This window comes from Halichoeres trimaculatus, unplaced genomic scaffold (genome assembly GCF_033239565.1).
Source record: "Halichoeres trimaculatus isolate MK-OKI-2021-1 unplaced genomic scaffold, fHalTri1.1 fHalTri1_scaffold_3, whole genome shotgun sequence".
NCBI classification, from domain to species: Eukaryota; Metazoa; Chordata; class Actinopteri; order Labriformes; family Labridae; genus Halichoeres; species Halichoeres trimaculatus.
This window is the reverse complement of record NW_027437181.1, coordinates 7,273,285-7,296,217: the sequence shown is the minus strand read 5'-3', so window position 1 is coordinate 7,296,217 and position 22,933 is coordinate 7,273,285. Positions and strand designations below refer to the sequence as shown.

The 22,933-nt window shown below is 41.2% G+C and overlaps 1 protein-coding gene across 1 annotated transcript in view; it reads right to left on the bottom strand.

The window, feature by feature from the left end:
• kifc3 (kinesin family member C3) overlaps window positions 1–22,569 on the bottom strand; it is a 63,036-nt gene extending 40,467 nt beyond the window's left edge. The window contains exon 1 of the mRNA XM_074666164.1: window positions 22,271–22,569. The gene's annotated coding sequence lies outside the window, so the exon portion shown is untranslated. The remainder of the gene's footprint in view (window positions 1–22,270) is intronic.
• Window positions 22,570–22,933: the final 364 nt, after the last annotated feature.

Here is a 22,933-nt window from a genome sequence, read left to right as displayed (position 1 = left end):
ATCCAACACAGGGATGTAAACTTTGGATATTGATGTAGCAGTGTCCATAAATTAATCTTATCTAGTTGGTACCTCGTCTTTCTCAGATGATATTCTTTACTCTACTCCTGCTCCACTTCCTGGTTTCATTGTCGAGTCTTTCTTACCGTGCCATTTTTGGTGTTCTGTTTGCTTTTAACAGAGCTATTTAACCGAAATAACATCACTACTAGAGGTGTGAAAAATAGGGATACAGCAATATATCGCAATACTTTGATCTGTGATAAAATATCACACATATATAGTAATATTTTTGTTAAAATAAAACTTTGTTGGAAGTACAACATGTCTCCGGCACCTCCACTGCAGTAGATGGCGCCGGAGAGCTACTCCACTGCAAGATGCCCATAAACTGTACAACTCCAAAGTACATTCAAAATACCTCATTACTTAAGTTAATTATGTGGGTTTTCATGCCGTAAACATCAGTATTTTCTCTCTGTTTCTTGGGTGAGTTACTTTAAAATCATTTAAAGTTTAAATTTTACAGTGTAGTAGACTGATAAAATAATAATTTTAGTAATGTTTTGCACCATCAGATTTTTATGGGTGACACTGGTGACACCAAGTGACATTTATCAGTTTTACCGACTGACCACATCTTTCAACCAATGGTTTTTTTTGCAACATTAGCTTAATGTCCCAGGAGTTTAAGTGACGAACTTGATACACTTTATGTTTTCAAGTTAAGTGTTTGACTTTCATTATTCTAACACAATAAAATAGGAAAGCTGTTTTTAATCAAATAGTTAACTGAATAGAAAACTGTAGAATATTGCAATATATCACAATATTGTGATACCGTGATACTATTGTATCGTGACCCAAGTATCGTGATGTGTATTGTATCAAGAGGTTCTTGCCAATACTCACCACTAATCACTACAAGCATCAGCTGTTGAAGGGAACATTGTTCACAAATGGGCAAATGTCTGAAATTAAGCAATGTCATCCAGTGCAAGCCATGTTTGTTTATCAGTTGTTCGTGGTTTACGGACAAAGAGGCAGGAGATGAAATTGTGTAGAGAAGGCCAGGCTAGTATATTTTTCTTAAGCCCCATATACACCAAGTATTCACTTTGGTTCATCTTGGTACGGCATGCATTTTGTGACGTTTCTTTTGACTAAAACTGGGACATGACTCCAAATAACCAACCCAAACTGCCCCACTTTTCGGTACCCTTCTGCACACAGGATCAGGCTTTAATGATCCAACCCGTACCAAACTGTACTGATCCCTAATGGACCACTTGGTGGAAATGAGGCTTAACAGTACGCTTCTCAACATGGTGCAACTTTCTTGTCAACAGTTTGCCAAACTAATCAACAGCTTTCTTTAGCAGGGAGTTAAGATTCTGATGACAAGAGACAACACAACATGAGAAAACTTTCAAAGGAGAAGAAGAAGAAACAACTCTAAATAATCTCCTGACAACATATCCATCTAGCAGATCGTGTTTGGCGTTCAGTTAGGCAGGTCTAAAGTTTCTTGAGTCTGTAGCATGGCTGAAGTTTCTTCTTTTCAACATTTCTGATGATCAGTGCTACACTGAAGTTTAACTTTGGCTCCTTTCAATAAAGAAACTTTCCTACTGGACCTCCACTATGCACAAAAAGAAATTTCCCCTAGACTGACAAAAAGTAAAGAAGGACATTTCTGCAGGGGCCTGAACTGTTGTTGAAGTTTTTTTTGTTTTGTTTTTTAAGCCAGTTTTACATCCTCCTCAAATGTCTTGAACTTTAATCTGTTGTTGCTTCAGAAAGGAGACACAACAGTAGATCAAGAGTCCATAAAAGAAATGGCATAAGTGACATAAATTACCTCCATTTGTACCTTACTTTTTTTTTTTAAGTCTGATTTCTTCTGTGGTTAAACTGCGACCCTGATCCGGTCTCCTCACCTGAACTCGCTTCCTGTTGTCTGCAACATTTCGAACGCCGCTTCCTCTCCTCTGCTTCCCCCCAGCTCCTCCACCCTCCTGACACCTGGTCGTCCCCCAGCCTCCACCCTCAGGACGACCCTCCTGCCCCCCAACCTCCGAGCTCCTGCAGGACTCCAGGGCCCTGCTGGTCCAGCTCTTGATGAGGCTGTGGAGGGTCAGGACCGCCAGGGTGCACAGAACGTACATGACCCTGTCATGCAGATCCTCCAGGTCAGCTCAGGAGGAGGTTCAGCTTCATTGCATCTCTAAAAACAAGCTGGTCCTCTTCAGGTGGGAGCTCACAGGCGTCTCCGTCACATCTTCGAGACTTCACAGACGGAAAACGTTTGAATCAGTCTGTTTTCCTCCTCCTGACGCCTCGTTTTGTTTCTCACCTCTGTCCCAAATCCCGCCCTCGTCACGGTCAACACATTTCCACAGAACTGATAAAAGCTGGTGGACCTTGTCCCGTCCTCTCTGCTGCTGCTGCCGCTGTCACCTCCACCTTATTATTTATCCTAGCGGTAACCAGAGCCTGCACGAGGCCGCTTCTGTTTCTGTGTAACTCAAGACCCTCGACTCAGCTCAGCACGCTCTCTGAACTAATATCTTCACCACACATCAACAGTTTGAAGTCAAAGCTGCAACATCACTAACAAATGATCAAAAACTTCTAACAAAGTCCGTAGACCAGACTGAAGTCTAACAGTTCTGCACCAAAACAGCATCAAACTTCCTCAAAATCAGTCGAAGGAAAGGCGAATGAAAGACTTTTCTTGATTTTAGGGCTCAGACAAAACTTCCTGAGCTGTTCACAGGAAGAAAACTCACATCTTCACCTCTCAGACGTTTCTCTGCTTTGGTGATAAAAAAAAACCTGAGGAAATCTCAAAGGGAGCTCAGCCCGAGGAGGGTATCAGCTTCAAAATATCCCAAAAAATATGAATTTCTGCAGCAAAACAACTTTTCAAATCTCGACTTGCTCGTCTTTCTACTCTACTTGCTTTGTTCCTCTATCTACAACCTGATCCAAGAGACTCAAACAGGAAGACAAGGTGCCGTTTGTAATCCAGACCAAAGCAGAAGTAATCGTCCAACTCTGTCAACTTTCCTCCAGAGTCACCGCTGCTCCGTCTTCTTTCTGTCCCACTGTGTTACCGTCTGATTGGACGAGCAGCAGGTCCATGCCGGCCCGTGTGCCGACCAGTCCAGACCCGTCAGACTCGTCTCCCCGTCTTGCTATCCTCCATAACACTCTAACAGATTAAAGCTGGGGCAGGTCGGCGTTCACCTCCATCAGGGGATGACGACCCGACAGAAAGAGAGAGACCTCCCTCCCACAGCTCTCCCTCCCTCCCTGTCCTGGGGCCATCTGTCGCTGCTGCGGGATAAAACTCTCTGATGATGTAACACATGATGACACTTCATGATGCTTTTCAGCAGGAGTTCAATATCTGCAGGTCAGGCCTCAGAGGACGGGTTACACACAGCAGAGGACGAGCTTTAGGAGAATTAAGTTCAATAAATACAGAATGAGTCTGAAACTGCAGACTGTTCAGTAAACTGGGCCTTTCTCCACTCTGTTTGTACAAGAGGATGTTTGTGTTACCCCTTTTTGATGAACTCGGAGGAGAGTTACCGTGACAACACAAGAGTCTGAAGCACGACCTGGTTTCTACTTTTGTCTGAGGTCCGATTATAATTTATCAGGTGGTTTGAACAAATACTTATAAAGTCTGGCCTATGGCTTTGTTGGAGCTAGTGTGAGGCAGGCTTTAGCCTCTTTCAGACAGGAAGTCAATCAGACATACCCTTATATGTAGAAAAGAATAGAATAGAATAGAAAATACTTTATTTATCCCCGAGGAGAAATTCAGGAGTCACAGCAGCAATCAAGAAAACAAAAGTAAGAAAGTGAATAAAGTGCAAAAAGGTCCACAAGAAAATAGATGATGACAGCCCGTCCACCACTCTCCAGCCCATCCAGTCTCCACCTCCACAGGGTCCAGGACTGAGACTCCCCAGCAGTCTGTTCAGTCTCTGTCTCCTGGATCCTGTCTGCTCACAGCAAGCAAAGCTCCTCCAATGTGGCGCCAGCATCCAATGTCAGCTCTGTCAGCCACGTCCGTGAACAGCACGATGCCACTCTGCCCTCCGGCAGCCCCTCTGCCGCTGAGCTAGCACGGCTAGCTCGTCCATCCCCCAGAGATAGAACCCACCTTCCCAACAACGATGGATGGAAGAACAGGTCGACGTCGTCACCTCCCAGCTCACACCTGAGAACCAGCACGTCATCCTCACCTCCTCCTCCTCACCTTGTGGGGAACATCAGGCCTTACACAAGTTAGCATTGACATGCTACAGGCTGCTAACAGCTGATTTCACATGTAAACAATGCAGCCATAGTTACATGTAGGATCTCCAGACAAACACAGGAGAAAAGTAGTAAAAATATCGCTGAAGCCACAAAAAGTTTGGTGTCCATGACCAACAAATGAGCCATACAAAGTAATGATCCACTCCGAATACAAAGATGACGAAAAAGAGACGAAAAAAATTACAAGAAACGGACAAAGAAGACAGAGCAGCTGCAACAAGCAGCTACTTGGGCAGCCTCCAGTGGACACTCAAGGAACTGCAGTTTTTTTGACATTCCTGTATCCGCTCCATAACACTGGGGAAAACAGATTTTGTTGAGTTAGGTCTGACAGCTGTTTGAAAAATTTTTTGGGCGCGGAAGCCAAAACTGATCTCAGTTTTTCTCTATCATGTCAAGTTTTTGTTCGATTCAGTGTTATTATTGTTGTTGTTGATTTTAACACCTCAGATAACCACATACCCTAAAAATCCACTATAAAAAGATTATTTTTTACAAATTATGTCAAGTATCATCATGAAAAACCTGAAAATTGAGGCCGTTTCCCATTTTAAACATTATTAAAGCTGAGTGAAACATCCCTAGTTTAAACATGCCAACTCCTCAGTTGAGAAAGTCACTTAAGTGTCTGGCTGTACGCCTTCACCTCAAGTTTCACAAGCATATGACCGGAGTTACATACTCCCTTCAAACTAAGTAGTAAAATGAAGAAAAAAAAACACGAATAAAGCACACAGGTTTTTACTGGTGTTTGAGATGCAGAAAGTCATAGCTAAAGACAGAGTGTGAGATTATAAAGGCTCTTGCAATGAATGAATATTGAAGTTTCATCTTTCCATATCTCAGACTGTTGCAGTGCCCCGTTACACCGAGGCTCTGAGGAGTAAAACCTCCTGCTCTGAATCACCCTCACTGCCAACCCTCCTGTAAAACCCTTACCCCCCCTGTCCTGAATACATGACAGATTCTGGATCGTGGGAACTGGACTCTGTGGGAGCTGACAGCCTGAATCACAGCCAGTGAATTATGAAGCATGGATTGGTTCAGACCCTCTCTGCAGACGGCGCTGACCCGTCCTCCAACGAGGCCGTTTCTGGAAACTGTTCTGCAGGAACAAAAGGGGACGTTTCCAGTCCAACGAGTACTTTCAGGGTCCTAATGAGGAGGGGGCGGAGTCACAGCAGGAAGAAGATTCCTCGTTGTCCGACAGGCACAAAGTTTAATGTGTCACTCATTTCTAAATTAAGCTTCAGAAAATCTTACTATACTCATTTTTTTCAGTACTGTGTTCTCAGAAACGATACAACTTTTGATTGTTACGCTCATGGCTTGAAGAAGCACCAGGATGTGCTCAAATAATCAATAATCTACAGTCAAATCTTCCACCTGGGTGAAGAGCGGAGAGGAAAAGTGAGCGGTGGCAGTGGGACAAAGAGATCAAATGAAACACAGGGAGCTCATAAAGAAATAAAAGAATAAAACTGAATCATGAGAGGCCATTTTCTGAGTGTTCATCAGTGTCTAAGCTCTTTAAACCTAAAAACATGCCCACACCTTTGCACAGGTGAAGGAAGGAGCTGGGTACTGTCAGCCCTCCTACGTGCTGTGTGTCTCTGCTCCACCCTCCATCACAGCCTCCGAATCACAAGCTGTTCTCAATCACAGGTCGGCAAATACAGACATTTAGTGATAAGGACGTTTACTTTAGTTTTACACCTGCCTGTTGTTGATAGACTGAAAGAAAAAGAGAGGGACAGCCTAGTTCCAGCCATGTCACCTGGTCTCTCCATAGTTTCAGGTCGTCCCAACCTGCCCGCTGCTGACAGGGAACTTCATGGCTCAGGGAGATGCATTTCGCCCACTTTGATGAATTAATCCGTCAAAGCTTTTACAAAAACTTGGGAGTGGGTTTCTCAGAGTCTGTTTCTGCAAAACCTAAAACTGTGATGAAACTGAGCCTGTTTCAGGCCTGAAACCTGAAAAATATGTCTTCAAAAACAAAATTGGGTACATTAAAATGATCTAATTGTTAGGGCAGAGAAGGAAAAAAAATGATATCTAGGCCTGGCCATTATTGACAATTTCATTTACCAACCTAATTAACCAATAATGAAAAATTATATATATTTATTGTCATAATATTGTCATTATCATAATTATGCAATTAAGGATGGGTACCGAAATAGGTACTTTTACACGTATCGACTGAATTCCGTCTGTAGCACCGAGATCTGATTGACGTAAATCAAACGGTACCATGTTCAGGTACCTAAACACATCCTTGTGACTACGAGGGAGTGGAAGAGTGGGCATTTTCCATGCTTGACATGAACACAACTGATAGTTTTTACCACATAAACACACAAAAAAGTACAGAAAATTGGTACCGTTGAGTACCAATACCAATTGCTAAGTACTAGGCATCAGTACCATTTCATTTCAAATGTGAAAGGTATCCATCCTTAAATGCAATACACCCTTTCAAGTGCAATATACTTTTATTTCTCACGAGTAATTTTTTTTTGCTATTGTAGTTTGAATATCAATAACTTTCAAATATCCTTGAAAAACAAAGCAAATTAGACACACAGTCCAAATTTGCACTTAAATAAAAAATTGTAAGGGCAGCTTTTATTTTGCGCTCTCTGACTGTTCAGAGTTTGTGAAGACGTATCTCCTCTCATCCTTAAGGCTTCATCATCTTCATCCCAAACAAACAGTCCAGTTGTCTCAGTTTTAAGTGTTCAGAATACACTTTCTGTGAGGACACACCATTTTGCGCTGCTCTGTTTGTTTTACTTTGTCAATCAAACGCCTCAGTGAATGTTGACTGTCAGGACGAAGGCTCTGCATCTGTTGGTGCAGTTTCCTCCCCGGCTGGGAAAACTGGGTTGGGTGGTTGTGTTTTAGCTGGGCATGTGAGTTTGTTGTGTTGCTTTTTTTGTTGCTGCACACTGGCTCATCACTGTTGATGGGCTCACAGTGCTCATTTGGTTTGCAGCTGAGATATTTCTGCACTGGGGCTGAGGTGTTTCACTTTACAATCATCTCTTTTTCCTCATAATTTCTGCTACATTAACTTGTGTTTCCCATCACAAGCTCACAGGGATCACTTGTTGCCTGTGTGTTTATGCTAGCCTGATGCTAGGTGCCTCGCCTCGCCTGGAGACAAAGATTTTGGATGGCTGACAAGAGGGTTTACTCCATTCACTCTGCTACAGGACAAACGCCAAGGAGCTGAGAGCGATGTACAGAGTGAGCCTTGGCATCCAGCCTGTTTGAAACTTTTACAAACATGCATGCATGTGGCGGTATATTGAGGCCAGAAAATTATCAAGTTCATTTCGGTTATCGCGCCAATAATTGATTTATTGACTGTCATCCCCGGCCTACTAATGTCTGCATTCAATTCCATTCTCTATGAGGAAATGAGCGTCATGATATCAACTCTTAGTCCACCTTTATCTCCCTGCAGGTGACCTGTAAACTTTATCAAACAGGAACTGATCAAAACAAAACAATTAGAGCTTCAAGAGGAGGTAAACATGGGCCAAGTCGAGTTCACCCACACACACACTTATGAAGGTGTGTCAGTTCCCAGGCCAAGCAAAGGCGTGAGTAACACTGAACTAATGAACACGTCTCTTTAAATGAGTTCATCTGAGGGTCACCTGTGTGTTGGTAATGGAGGGGGTATCAGGTGTGTGCTGGTAATGGTGTGTGGGTATCAGGTGTGTGAGAGGCTGTAAGAGGCTCAGAGTCTCTGGATTAAAGCAGATTAATGGAAACATGCTCGTCTCTTCATTTAAGGAGCTTTGATGACTCAGACTCTCTGCAGGTTCATGGACTCACCTTTACACTGCAGGAGGACAGGTGTGTCTGTCTGAGACTCTGCTTTTATCAGCAGCTGCATGGAAAGGGTGTCACACAGCTGAGGATAAACATGGAAAATATGACCGTGATAAGATTTTGCTATCAATCTACAGTCTGTATGAAACGTATTACCCCTAATCTACATCTGCATGACGTCTGTAGAATATTACACCTCAACATGAACACAGTCCAGATTTGGAAAGTAATAATCTTGCTTTGTTTGAAGTCTAAAGTCTGCAGCAGCACCAACCACTGCAGACTGAGCACCATCACTGGAGAGACGGAGAGTGTGAAAGTCTGCACACACCTGGACTAAAAACATCCCAGCATGCCTCTCTCCTGAGGACACTGAGGTGACACTGACTGCTGCACAGCGAAGGAGCAGATAAAGAGCATCCAGACTGAACTCTGTGGAGCTGGATCTGCACTGCAGCAGCGAGGGAGGGACAGTCGATGCTCATTGCCGCCCTCCCCTCAGGGAGACTGTGAACAGTTCCCACAAACACTGACAAGTACAATATTGATTCTTCAGCTGCTGAATGTTTAAAGCTTCCTCTCTGCAAGAAACAAATTTATTTATAAACTGCACAAACAGAGTGTTTATTTATTAACTGCACAATAAGTCTGAGGTACTAAACCATCACCCTCTGTTTACATCACTTTAGCACAGGTATGAACTCATGCTACACTGAAGGAAGGGGTATTCTGCCCTATTTCAACTAGGATTTTAGAGGCTGATGCTGATTCAGATGATTAGAAAAAAAACTGATAACTCATTAATAGACCAATTGATTTTAAAAATATATAATGAATAAAGTAAGTTAGTTTGTCCCTTAATGCTGACAACAACAAAGATATGAATTACAGGCCGAACATTTTACTGTTTAACAATCATTTGTCCTTTAGTGTTTGTTTAACTAAACTTAAAATTTTGTTCAGAAACCAAAGTTATATCGCTGTATGCTAACCACTAGCATATCAATGCAATTTATCATATAGGTTAGCATGAAGCTAGGGCTATGTCCTCTATGTTATTTTTAGTTCATAAGAGATGTAAAAGATGTTGAATGTGGTGAACAGGATCTCTTGTGAGAAGGCAACGTTAATTTCTTTGCGTGTTGAGTTTTACAAGCAGGCAGTAACTTAAGCTAGGTTAGCACAACATTAGCAATGCATTTAAATTAAAAAGCATTAACAACACAGCAAAGCATGTGTAACTTGTCATGACATAGAGCAAAATTAAACTGACACAGGAGACATACTGAGTTATTGTTACTTTCACAGAGTTATCTGTCCAATAGCTCCGCCCACTCCTGTAATGTTGCCTGGCTGTGGCTCACTCCTGTGAGAGGACGGAGGTGAGGACTGAGGATTGAATGGAGTCAGAGGTAGGGATGCTCCTATATGAAAACTTTGGCTGATACCGATATCTGATGTCAATATTGTTGTTATGGTTGATAACCAATAATAACCGATATTAACCGATATCGACATTGGTACAAAAAAAAAAAAATTAAGATAATGTGTCAAGGTAGGTTAGAGACAAAGAGTAGCACAATCATGAGGAAAGACGATCATGGAGAGGATCAAAGAATGGAGTGCCTGGGATGAATGTGATAAAAAAAAAGTATGTTTTGTCTGTTTTTTGGATCAAAAACAGGAAGAGAGACATAAAAGATAGAGTCCACTCTTCTTAGGTAGTTTGGTGTTTACAAAGTCAGAGAAAACAATATTATTTGGGTCTTGAAAGATCATTCAAGATGCTCTGAAAATGGCGTCAGATAATAAGTAAATATCTGCTAATACCAATATGTTACAAAAAAACGTACCAACATCAGCTGATACCAATATAGATACCGATATATCGTGCATCCCTAGTCAGAGCTCCATCTGGTGGATGAACTGTGGATCTGGTGGAAATCATTCTGCATAACTCTGATACTTAACAGCATTTACTGTTTAAAAGAAGTTAAGAAAATATCCATGTTAATCGGCAAAACTCAGGACGTTTTTGAAGAGGGCTATGATCAGTCGGGCCCTTATTTTAACATGCACAACAGCATTAGATCTGCACAAGATTAAAACATAAGGATCTCTTCACTGGGCCTCAAACATCATGGTCTGCCCATAACCCTGCCCCCTTACAGGCAGGCCAATCAGAGTGAAGAGGGTTTGTGGAGCAGGGAGTCTTAAAGAGACAGCAGCTAAAACGAAGTGTTTCAGACAGAGGCTGAAATAAGGGTTTTCTAAAACACCAGGGAGGAAAATAAGTGCTTTTTCAAGTGCTCTAAATCACTTAAAGACACTACGGGGGCACCAGAGGGACAGAATAAAGACTAAAAAAAGCACAATGATGCTAGGTGCTGGTTGGAAAACAACAGGTTAAAGGAAAACTCTGCAGGGCCATCTCCACATGAACGACCCTGATGATCTGAGCGTCACAGCGGAGACTGAAAGAAGGAGTTCTCCAGCTGAGTCTCCAGATGTTCCTGCAGCTCAGACAGAGAAAAAACAAAAGGGCGAAGGCGATAACCTCTCAAACGCTGTTAAACTTACATCACATGAACTTTCTTTCTGATAAGACATTCAAGTCAAACGTGGAAACTCTGGAGGAGAGCTTTCAGACCGTCAGACCACACCTGAACTCCAGCTTTGTTTAAAGATGTGGAAGCAGCAGGGGAGGAGGTGTTTGGGTTTCAGTGGTTTACAGAGACCCAGAATGCACTGCACACACCCAATCCAGCTCCTCTTCTGAGCTATTTCAGGAGGAAATTACAGAGGACGCAGCAGCTGGGTGGAAACACACACACTGAGACATGTAACACGGCTCGAACATGACATCAGTCACCAGAAAAAACAAAGAGGGAGAGAAAGAAAGAAGAAAGAGGAGGAGGGAGAGAAAAATGCTGACAGGGAAGGAAAGAGCAAAGAGGAGGAGAAGGCCTGTGCTCCTCCTCCTCTTTCTCAGCTCAGCTCAAAACAAACTCAGATTCTCTAAAGAATCAAAATATCAGCAAAGTCTTTGTTAAAAATCCTCTTCTGTTGGAGATTAGCTGCTCCACAAGTCCCTCAGAGTTTGCTGTCACAGAGACGTTATAAATTTCTCAGGATTATAACAAGTCAGAAAACAGCATGTTATACCTGTCTTACTGTATCTCTTCTTTCTGAATAATGAATGTAACTTTGTCTAGCTGAAAAACATGTTTCAATCTTGCTCAGAATAAAAATTCAGAAATAAAAAAAACCTCTAGACACGCTAACTGGATGACTCATGTTCTAATGTTGAACTAGAAAAGCACTCAGAGAGCGCAGACCTCCCCCAAGCATATTATGATTCTCACGCAACACTTTAGTCCTACTTTAATGTTATACTCCCTTTCAGCAGACTGTCTGCTACAATTTGGTGTTAGTTGCAGGTTTGTACGATAATTTGTTTCCTGACAGTGTTGAAAATTATGATGACCCAATTCATATTTCATATTCTGGATCTTAGTATCCAGAATATTGCCAGGATCTGGATCATACTTTAATATCTATCAGAAATGATGGTGACCTTGTCTTGTATTGTTTTGCTAAGCAATCCGACCATTTATGGTGGAGTTATATACACATATGGTGAAAACAGCCCTATCTCTTGGATCCAGACCACCTACAAAATTTAATCACCTCTTCTTTATCCCATTTTGAACATTTCCTGAAAATTAGTTTTTGATTTATGTTGTTCACAGACAAACAGACTGACAGACAGACTCTCCCAGAAACATAACCTCCTTGGCGAGGAAATAAAATGCATCTTCTTCACGTCCAAAAGGGAAAGTGGCCAACAAGAGCAGACCATCTAGGACGGTCCAAACAGCTAAAACACCCCACAGGTGAGAGAACTACCTACAGAGAGCTGAAGAAATTACACAGACACTAAACGTTCCCCAAATCAGCCTCCTGAAAGACTATTTTAAGGAAAGGATGGAAAAAGGCCCCATACAGCGCATTCTCACCACTGAAGAGGGAACTAAATTCTGCATGTTTAACAGATCACTGTAGCTGGGGATGGGTACCTCTCACATTTGAAACGATATGGTACTGATTCTCGGTACCTGGCAATCGATACCGGTACTTTTGTGTGCATATGTGGAATTAAAATATAAATTTGTTTAATCATAAAATATTCTTTTTAATTTCACATATTTATTCTTCAATATATAACTTTTCAATGCTGTGTTCATGTCCAGCATGGAAAATCGCCTAATCTTCCACTCTCTTACAGTCACAAGGATGTATTTAGGTACCTAAACGTGGTGCCTTTTAATTTTTCCTGAATTGGTACCCAGTACTTTTGACAGAATTCAGTCGGTACCTATAAAAGTACCTAATTCGGTACTCATCCCTAACTATAGCACACACATTGGCCCCCTGAAAGGACACTCTAATGCCTGTTTTGGCTCCCAAGAGAGCACTCTAACTCATATTCAAACTCAGAAGAGCTTACGTTTGGCTCCCTCGACGTCACTTGAGTTGCATGAGTTTTGACTTAAGAGTGCACTTTAGCATGTGGTTTGGCTCACTGCGAGTTTTTCAACCATTGGGCTATGAAAGGGGGGCAATTGCCCTCCACTGCCCCCCTCCTGTGTACACCACTGCTCCAAATGATGCAAAACAGAAAACACGAAATCAAACAATATCTGCAAGAGAACACAACAAAACCTCTTCCTCACTTATGTGTTTTTTGCTGCACATCTGTGTTTTTTAAGATGTGTCGTTCAATTTTTGCTGCTTGAATCCCCAGGACTCAAGACTCATTTTGGACTTAAGGTTTGGTGACTCAACTACGACACAAGGGGGAATGAAAACCATTAAGGGAACCCGATAACGGTTAAAACACCAACAAAAAAGAAGTAATCCATCCCTAACTGCACACAAACACCAACTTTCCAGTCGTCTCATTTCCACATGCAGTATACATCATGCTGCGTTTAATGTCTGTCTTCATGTTTCTGCTAGATCAGCCTTTAAAGCCAGAGCTTCACTGTCTGTGGCTTTAAAGGAACAGTTCTGATATTATTGCATGACTTCATCATTAATGTGCTGAAGTCTGGATGGAAACACAGAAAGTTCTGGAAAACTTAGAGGAGCTTCAGACACCGTGTAGTCAGTCGGTCGGTCGGGGAATAAATGAGTTCAGCGTCTGATCCCTGCGTGTGGTCTTTAAAATGATGGAGTGTTGTCAAAACCTGGAGCTGCTCTGGTTTTATTTCTGCACACACAGGACAGAGGAGCATCATGGGAAAGCTGGCTCAACAGCTCCCTCTGCTGGACTCTGCCGAAACAGTCTGCTGCTGTCTGGATTCAATCACTCACATTGTTACATAACAGTTTCCCAGCTGTGCCTCACACACACACTTGCACACACTGACTCACACATACACACACTCAAACAGACTGCAGATTGTTGCTGTGACAATAAAACTTGCACACTTTCTGTACTTTTCCACACACACGCACATCTTCTCGGGGACGTCCTGTCATGATGCATTCAGGGTCGGTTGGTCTGAGCTGCTGACGTCACGTTGGAAAAGACGTTAGATTCCACACCCACGGCTGCAGGTCCTGCAGGATCAGTCAGAGTCCGCCTGACGGGTCGATCCAGTTCTGAAAACGAGTCGATCCTGGAGCATGGATCCAGGACAAAAACCACATCAGGACTTGCTCTGATCCAGCTTCAAACTTTAACAACAGAGACTGAGCCGCTCGGATATCTGACGTCACAGCTCACTTTGAAGTCTGATGTTGACACAAACACCTTCTTTTGTTAACAGACCTCAGAAACACACTGTTACATCATGAACATACTGTTCCTATTAAACAACCTCACTAACCCTTAAAGAGACCGGTGACAGGGTAAATAAACCGGACCAGAGATACGCTGAGGTTTCACTGTTGGAGTAAATCTACTCATGAAAGAAAGCTGAGAGAGCTGAAACAATAATATTTACGTCTTTTCAAAATAAAGCTGCTCAAACCTCAGCAACTATCAGGATGCGAAGCAAACGGAAAACCGTCAGACTCAGAATATATCACAGAAGACTAGAAGGGAGACATAAAATAAAACTCAGAGTATCGCACAGACAAACTCGTACTTCATCTTGATTCTCCACGCTGCTCAAACTGCAGCTTTTCCCACAACCTCCTGAAACAGACAGACTCTGAATCTGATTAAAGAAGCAGTAAATCACATTTCCTGGGATGAGACTTGACCTCGTGCCGCAGCTTTCTGCTAAATCACATCTTTTCTACCTCTCACAAACATCTCAGAGACCCTGGACAAGTAACAGGAAGATGCACGCTCTATGACATTTAGCTATGTCACGCTCCTCCATGTTGCAGGAGCATCATCTTCAGCACAGGCATGTAACTCAGAGATGGTGAACAACACCCATTCATCAACTTCTTCCTGCAGATTTTCAAAGCTTTGGTTGGTTACTTGATGCAAGGTATCCCTGCACCCTCTGTTTCTTCTTTGTTTTGGCTGGTTTTGGGGACAGCTCTGGCTCAGCTGTGAAATTAGTCATCTTTATCTGAGGTAAATTTAATCCCAGCTTTGCAGTCATACACCATAGTGTCCCTAAAAAGACAATTAATCCCTGTTTGTTCCCAGTGGCAGCCACAAAATTGTAAATGTATGAATGAAAAGGCTTTAAAATGTCTGAAGACCAATGCAGTATGACTTCCACGCTGGCTAAGTGGAATATGCCAGTTCCCTAGTGGCATATTCCAGTTTTTCAACAGGCTTGCCAGTTCCATTAGTGTGCCCCTCATCTAAGACTGGTACATTCTGTTTTCTAAACCAAGTGCTTCTTCAAAAAGACGTTTCTTTATCAGACTGACAATCCCATTTTCCGTATTGATAATATAACTTTGATAAAAACGAATGTCTGTCGCATGTGGTCTTTGGTTATTGTTTACTTGTACGTGTCAGAGTAAAAAGTAAACAGTAAACAGTCTGGAGGCCAAACCTTTGCCTTTGTTGTCTTTTTTTTGTACAGTGTAACTGGGTTTTCTGAAAGCTGTAGCCTATTATCAATATTACAGTTAACAGCTGATTGCAGTTGATTGGCTAACTTTGTGAGCATTAGCCTGGCCTAGCTCAACCACTGTGTCCAGTCTAACTGAATCAATGCCATTTTCTCAAAATGTTAAGAAAAAAAGGATGAAACCAGATTTCAACTGTTGGACAGCATCTGATACAGTCATGTCTTTATGGTTTTGAAGCCAAAATACCCCAGTCACAGGCGCCATCATTGTAGCCGTTGTGCAGCCAGAGTCTGTGCAGTATAGACTGTGAGGGATTCAGGGAGAATTTGAGTGGAGCTGGGTGACAAAAATAATATATATATTTTTTTCTTTAGAGAGCCTAATCACTTCTTGACTCTACCTCCCGACATGTTTTACAATCCCCGAAAAAAATACATGAGAACGGCAGCTGTCATCGTTACACGTTACGTAAAGCGTACGTTAACCTTGTATAACTAATGAAAACAAAACTTCAGTAAAAAAAGAGGACTTAAATACAAGACAGCCAAATGATATCTTTAAAGCACCACAACAATCAGGCATGAGAAACATTTCTACCAGGTGTATTAATTTTTTAAAGTTTGACCACAGCCCATCTGGAATGACTGGAAAGCCATTTTATTTTTTGACCTACACTGCAGCCAGCCACCAGGGGGAGCAGTTTTGGTGGAGACCTTACTTTGAGCCGAGCAAGTGGACGTCCATTTTTTTTTTTTACAGTCTATGGTTAGAATATGCCACGAGGGAACTTGCATATTCCACTCAGCCACAATTGGCATGTCAGATACAACTTTGTGTCCTTGCTGTCAATCAATTTTAATCGTGATGCTCTTATGACACAAAACTGTAAGGGACAGAGTTTCTTGTTTTAATAATATTTTGAAAATTGCCCCCAATTTACGACATACCCTGTCTTGTCTCCTCTCTATCACTAATCACTGTGAAAGAGCAGAAAATGAGCAGGACCAGAGACAGGACATCTGAAAAACAAACCACACTGCCCCCTGTGTTTGGGAGGAGTACTGACGATGCTTTTATTTAAAAAAAAAAAAAAAAAAACTAAATAAAGCAATAAACTAAGATTCTGAAAATTGCAAAGCCAAACTTTTCAGCTCTGTCTGCAGCTTGTGGAGTATTTCAGGTGTAACACTGAGGGTCCTTCCTCAAAAGGTGAAGAAAGTTTGTTTTTTACATGGCAGATCAGTGTCTTAAATGATAATTTGGTGTTAAAATGCAGCACTGCACAGGCTTAAAATCTCAGTTGACATTCATGTTGTGTTTTTGCAAACTACACACATCACTCCACATTTAGGTTGAGGAGTTCTTCCCGTCGTCTGGAAGTGATTCTGTTCTGCAGCATCTGGCCTCCAGCTAAACCACTTTCCGCTGTAAAGTTTGTGTAAGGTCTGAGGCAACGAGGAGCAACAGCAGCACGACTCATTTCTTCCAGCATCCCAAACAGAGGCTCACAGCTGGGAGAGGCATGAGGGAAGGGGAGGCAGTGTGAGGTCCCAGAGGACAGAGACGTAGCTAGAGTTAGCATGAGCATGTGGACTGAAACAGCACAAAACACAGCTGTTACATCTATTACAGAAGCTGAGCCTCGTTCCTGCTTTTATCGCTCACAACCTGCAGAGTTTCACCTCTAACTGCACTGACCCTGACTTCAGCAAACACCAGGTTAATCTTTAGTGATCTGTGAGAGGCTCTCTGCAGCTCTCTGAAGCTCACTGAGGCAGTCTCTGAGAGGGCTGATTCTGGTATGTGTTTGTTACTGAGACACAGGAAACTCAGCTGAAGGCCAAACACAGAGCCAGAGAGACGGATCAGCCTCAATGAAATACCAGAGAAGGCGTCATGTGACTGACTGGAGTAACTCTGAGTGAGTCAACGCTTCTCAGAAGTCCATTTCAAGGATTCAAACATGACCGCTTTATCTTAAAAATGTCACAAAGAGCGGCACAGTGAGGAGGGCGACATGAGGACAGGATGCAAACTTAGCCATGTAGCATTATGTGGGGAGAGTTAACATCAATGGTCTGCAACCTTCACTTACATAAGAGCCATTTTGCCTCAACTCACCTGGATTAAAGCCATTTGGGAGCCACAAAATGTATTTCATCTTCAGTATGAGACAAAAAATGTATAAAATTATAAATATACTAAAAATCTAGTAAACAATAATCTGAACAAGAGGGTTGTTTTAATGAAATTGTAATTGTAAGGTCTTAGTTTTTTATTTCTAACAAATTAAAAAAAAAAAAGATTTTTTTTTTAATAAATTGCAAAATGTTTAAAAAAAATTAAAATTTCAAATATTTGCAAATTAAAAATGAAGAAATTAAAAAATTGCAAATCTCCCCAAAAAACTGAAATTCCAAAGTTTGCTTAAGTTTTATTTATTTGCAAAAAAATTATTGAATGATCATTTCAGAAATTTAGAATTTAAAAAAAATCAAAAATATTTTAATTTTTAAAAAAAAAAAAAATCATAAAAATGAATTTACATAATTTGCAAAAATTTGCACTAATAAGAAAATGCAAAAAAAAAAAAAAACTCTGGAAGCTTTATTGCAAGAGGTGATGCATATTAATTTCAACAAATGTTAACACATGATTTTATTTAGTGTCATTGTCATTCATCATCAATACCCTTAGCCAAAAAATTAAAAAAAAAAAAAAAATCAATATTACAATCTTTAAAGCTACAAGAAGCCACTGCAAAGGAGTCAAAGAGCCATATGAGGCTCCAGAGCCTTGGAATAGATAAATATGTTCACCTCAAGATGTGTGGATGTAAACAGTGGTGGCGTCACAACATTAAAGAAAAAAGCTCCCATGTAGTGATATCTACTGCACATGCTCAGTTGTGCTTCATCCACGGGCCTACAAGTTTCACTGGGGAGTCAAACTCACACAAAAACATATTGATCCTGTCACTTTTTCCTAAAAACTTTTATTATAGGAGGGGGCTGCTGCCATTGCACCAATGACACAGCGGATATGTCCAAAGCATGACTGTCGTTATCAGGTAAGAGGACAATTTACCATCTTGTCTCCTTCTCAAGAAAATCAGAAAGTGGTTACAGAAGTTACCGGTAAAAAAACATAACATAAAGTCAAAACTTGTGACTGTCTATAAGAAAAAGAACATATTTACATCCATTTATGTTATAGTTCCATCGTCACAAAACAACTTTCATATTTACTTTGGATAATTCGGAGCAGGATGATTTTGTGTTTTAGATGAGGAAACTCACTCCCGTATTTTTCCTGCTTCCACGTCAGTACAGTGTCAGATAAGTGATGTGGCTGCTGCTCAGCCTCGGGACAAAAACCTGCCGACAAAACCAGATTTATTTATAGCAAATCTGCTGCTGGAGCGGTCAGTCTCTGCGGACACACCCTGCAAGGCAGCCGCCTCCTCACCCAAACACACTGATGTTACTGTCATCTGTGCAGTGATTCAATCCCACAACACTACACACACATACACACAGACACACACACAGCATGAACAGGAAACTGGGGAGAGAGTCTGTGTCCCAAATGTTCTCATGAGGAGCGGAAAAACACATAAATCCTGCAGACGGAGCACGTCAAGCAACTTCTCCGATGTGTTTTTGTGCAATCTAATCCCAGGTTTAAGCTCAGGATTACACCCAAGACTGAGACTTAATCAGGCATATTACTGAGAGGAGCTTTAGAGTCTGCTTTTCACAGACATGTTTTTATTAAAAAAGATCTGAGGGTTCAGTCTGCTGAGCTGTGAGAAACACAAATCCTTCAGACGAAGCAGCAAAAACAAAGTGGTACCAAAACAAGGAGCTACCACGGGCTAAAAAACTCCTGAAGGAACACTCATCCCTGAAAGTTTTCTTAGATTTGTCACAACAAGAATTCAGTTTTTAATGTTTTTTTTTCAAGAAAATTAAACATTTGAGCACATTCTTTACCCTAACTGCTGGAAAATACTGAAAAACAAAAACTGATCAGTCTTCAGGTTTTAGTCTGATACCCACAGATTCACTCACTTCTTCCACAGAGCATTGCTAAAGCTAACTGCTAACCGGAGGATTGAACCTTTATCACACCCCTTGGACTTTCTTTTTTTGTTATTTCAGCCTTAAAAGAGTCAGCACACATGCCTTCAGAGTTTGCTTTTGTCCCTTTTACCAGAATGACCCAAGCCTTTAATATCTGGAAATATTTGGAAGCACTTAAAAAAAAATTAACTGCAACAACTTTTTTATTTTTTTGATACTAACTTGAGTGACATCCAGTCCACTTGGTCTGTTATTTTGTCGTTACAAGAATCAGACATCATGCTTTGAAAGCTCATCTTCTCCGCTTCCAGGACCCGTTTGAATTTTTCTCTTTCCCAAATATTTGAGGAGTTACGGTAATGAGAAAAAATGGCTGTCACAGGCAGAGCGACTGTTTATTCACTTCTAAACACACTTTTTGCAAAGTGATGATAACTGACGTCAGATTAGGGTGACAAACTCAAAGCTGACAGGCTTCAATATGATGTTACTGCATTACACAAGTGATGAGACTGCTAAGCCATGAAAAGTAAATGTTAAGCTAACGTTACAGTATTCAGAAGCTATATCATGTAGACTCTGAATACCATAACATTGGCTTTTCATAGCTTATGTAGCTAATGCAGCTCCTGATTGCAGCTTAACTGTCTAATCATTCATGAATTGCAGTTCATTGTAGTGAAGTCTGTTTGCTGTGAATTTGCCCCCCTGGTCTGACATTGGTGTAGCTATTATTAGCTAGATCCCTATAACAAGTAATTTCAAAGTACAACCAATTCAAAACATGACCAATGTTCACATGGGGGAGGATTGGACTGATCACTAAAAAAAAAAAAAAAAAAAAAATCAATATCCTGTTCTACCCTTCCTAATAAAAGTCATACAAAGCCCAGAATACACCTTCAAGAAGTGGCATCTTGAAGGTTACTAAGGCCATCAGCTAGGGATGGGTACCGAATTAGGTACTGTTTTAGGTACTGACCAAATTATGTCAAAAGTACCGGGTATCGATTCGTGTAGAGTCAAAAGGTACCATGTTAAGGTACCTAAATGCATCGTGTGACTGTGAGGGAGTGGAAGAGCAGGCATTTTTACATGCTGGACATGAACACAGCATTTCAAGGTTATATATTGAAGAATAAATATGTGAAATTGTAAAAAAAAAAAAAAAATTATTGTAAAAAAATTAATATTTTTTACCACATAACTGCAAAAAAGTACAGAAAATTGGTACCGTTGAGTACCGGTACCGATTGCCAGGTACCGGGCATCGGTACCGTATCGTTTGAAATGTGTTAGGTACCCATCCCTACCATCAGCAGATCAGCCCCAACACCTCAAAACTGATTCCTCCAGATCCTTTTATTCTTCTATCCTGTTCAAAGAAATAAATTACTTAAGTCCGTGGACATATATTGACTCGTTTGAAAAACAAACTCGGGCAAAGTCAGAAACAGCTCAGCTCAAAGCCCCATTGTGGTCGCAAACAGCTGGTAAAGATTTTTCAACTACACTGATTTATAATCTAGTTTTGTTGTTTGTGGAGCATGGATAACCTCTGGAGATAATTCACCTCTGGAGCAGCGATTAAAGAACCAAATTTAAGCTAAGCTAGCTGTAGCTCAGCTCGCAGCCCCTCCTGGCTTCGTAGAGCATCAGAAAGACCCTGACCTCTAGCGAGAGGCAGCTGTAAGTGCAGTTCAATGGTTTTAACTAGTGCTGCACGATTTGGGGAAAAGGTGCGATTTGCAATTAGGTGGACAATATTGCGATTGCGATAATCGTGCAGCCCTTGTTTTAACTCTTAAATAAATGCTGAATGCAACTTGCAAGATGTATTTCAGACAACATAAACATATCAACATCAATTTTACAATTAAAGCTTCCATTTTTTTTAATGGTTCTCTTTAAAACTGGAGGATTATCGACCAATAAACATTGATATGTCAGTTATTTAATGTATATTACTGCAATAATTCTCCTCCCTACTCTGCAACCCTAATGTATAGGGATGGCTGCTGAGTTAGGTGCTTTTACAGGTACTGACCAAATTCCATCTGTAATACCAAGTATCAGTTCTTGTACAATCAAAATTGTGTTCAATTTTTGGGTACCTGAACGCATCCTTGTGACTGTGAGGGAGTGGGACAGAAGGCGCTTTTTCATGCTAGACATGAGCACAACACTGCAAATTTGTTTGTTGAGAAAAAAATATGTTGAAATGAAAATTTTTAATATTTTATTATTATAAAATGAGTCTTTATCACCAGATTAACACACACAAAAGTACCGATACTGATCGCCAGGTACCGGGCATCGATACCGTATCGTTTCAAATGTGAAAGGTACCCATCATGTATAAAAATAAATCATAAGTCCTGTGCTAAATTATCCTTTTTCTATCAAATACTTGATATCTTTAAAGATAATCTGACTTATTAGATGTGCAGAGTTGTGAAAGTTGCAATATTTTCATATTAATGCCATGCAAAGAAAAAAATATAAATAAACTAGCCTCGTATTTGACAGTTTTTGAGGGTTTTGCAGGACAGATTGAAGAATGAGTCATTGCATTCAGCAGTGAATCGATAAATATCGACCCACAGTCATCACTGCCACACACACAAACACGTGTGTCTGTGTTTGTGTGTGTGTGTATGTGTGTGTTGGCCAGGTGAGGCCTCTTTTGTCACGCAGAGAAAAGAGCTTTGAAGCGATGGAAACTGCTGGACGGCTGCATGAAAAGAGCGACAGGCTCACAAACAGAGACGTGAATCAGATCTGCAATGTGTGACACTTTCAACCGCTGGTTCATATAGAGGACAACAGCCCAACAACACACCGGGGACAGCGCAGCCATCTGGGGGAATGTCCCCGCACAGCACAAAAGCCGGACATCAATCAGGAGCAGACGGAGAAGTTCAAGACGGCAAACTTTTCCCTACCTCTGGTCCCAAGCAGCGACTCCTCTCCCTCCTCTTCCTTCACTCCTTTCCGTGTCTTCCTCTCTGTGAATTTCCTCCCCTTTCGCACGCATGAAGAGTCAGACTGTTAGCTTTGAATTAGAACTTTAAACTCTCTTGACAAACTCTGTAGTTCCCAGTTTTCCAGCGGTGTATGCTCCGTGTGCCGCCCCGCTGCTGAGCTGCTCTCCGCCGCTCAAAGTCTGCCTGCTGCTCGCTGCCTGCGCTGCCTTCACGGACCGTCGGACATGTGTCAGTTTGGAAGCTGGAGCGCGCATGGGCGAGGGAGGACGCTTTACAGAGGAAAGGGCGGGCCGGATTCATGGGATAATTAAAACCACATGAAAAATAACGAACCAGGATTCAAAATAGCATTGTTTGTTTACACTCAGTCCTATAATTTAACTTACATAACCAATTTTTGACTTTTATTTTCACACTTTTAAAGAAATTAGTGTTTTTATTACTTAAAATAATACTAAACTTTGTCATTTAGAGTTAAATTTCTGCATTTATTTTTCCATTGGTACTGTGCAAATATTTAAAAAAAATAAATAAATAAAAATAATTTTAAAATTTCCCTGTGGGGAAAATAAAGATAACTTTGACCTTTGACCTTTGACATCAATTTTATATACTTGGAAA